The sequence below is a fragment of the Octopus bimaculoides genome, chromosome 13 (genome assembly GCF_001194135.2).
Source record: "Octopus bimaculoides isolate UCB-OBI-ISO-001 chromosome 13, ASM119413v2, whole genome shotgun sequence".
Taxonomy (NCBI): Eukaryota; Metazoa; Mollusca; class Cephalopoda; order Octopoda; family Octopodidae; genus Octopus; species Octopus bimaculoides.
In genome coordinates, this window is record NC_068993.1 from 59,185,557 (window position 1) to 59,186,948 (window position 1,392).

Sequence of the window (1,392 nt, forward strand, 5' to 3'; positions counted from 1 at the left end):
ATATATATACATGTATATATTACATATTATATACACACAAAAACACACATGTACACATGTATTTATGTATTATATGTATAATTGTTTGTGCATACATTTGTGTATGTGTATGTATGTGCGTGCGTGCGTATGTATATATATATTCATGGATACACAAAAAAATTATGTACAAATATTATATCTATATATATATATATTTCCACACACACACACGGGTATATATACATACACATGCATTAAAATATGTGCGTGTATGCGTTTGTGTTGATTTGTGCGTTTTATTGAATTGTTTTGTTGTGTTTTTTGATACGCCACATTGGCTATCAAAACCATCAGCACCACCACCATCATCATCATTATCATCATCATCATCAACAACAACATCATCATCATTATCATCATCATCATCAACAACACGGTCGGCATCAAAGACAAGGACGACAACAATACCCACAATATCACCAACGTCTCCATTGACCCTTGTTACACTTTTGCCCCGAGGGACCATGTACGCAAAAAGCTTGACCTGCTAGCAATAGCAGATAATTGACCCCGAAAACAATCCCCATGGCATGTCCGAAAAAAGAAAAAAGAAAAAAAGAAGCAAAAAAGAATGCAAAAACACACGTGAAGGGTTGTATTTGATATTGTAGTTCTAGGCAGAGTACATTTGAAAAAATTAATTAATTAATTAATTAATTAATTGGTTGGTTAAAATAAGGAGGTGATGGGCACGACTGGAACGTCTTTGATCACAGGTCTGCTCAATCAGATTTAACCAGGAGTTACACAAAAAAGGCACATCAGCAACAAGAACAACAAATCTGTGACGTTATGAATATGGTTATTGACAGGAATGACCATACTGTCAACCTGCCGAAGAACAACACCACCACCACCAACAACAACAACAGTAACAACAGCACCACCAACAACAACAACAACAGACCCTGCAATGATACTATAACCACACGGCCCAAAACGGAGGTCAGAGAAAATAGCCAAGTCACCCTCAAACCACAACTTACTAAGGAACTAAGGAATCATTGAATTTTGTAGTCCTAGGTACATTATGTCCGAGGATTAAAAGAAGAACGAGAAAAAACACTAAATAAAATAGATTTTGATGGTCATCCACTTGCTCGCTCGGGTTTGTCCTAGGGCTAAACAACAAAAGATTATTGATATTTGTAAGAGTCAACATCGTCGTTGTAGAGTCAGAACCGGCATCTTCACCACAACATCACAATGCAGTCACTATAACGTTTCTACAATGTACTGACGGCTACCACCACCACCACCACCACCACCACCACTACAGCAGACATCACATCATCACTACCACCACCACCACCACCACCACCACCACCACTATCACCATCATCATCATCA

The 1,392-nt window shown here is 37.9% G+C and overlaps 1 protein-coding gene across 1 annotated transcript in view; it reads left to right on the forward strand.

The window, feature by feature from the left end:
* The window catches only part of LOC106874403 (uncharacterized protein DDB_G0275275), a 95,266-nt gene that overhangs the window by 505 nt on the left and 93,369 nt on the right, over positions 1-1,392 (forward strand). The window lies entirely within an intron of this gene.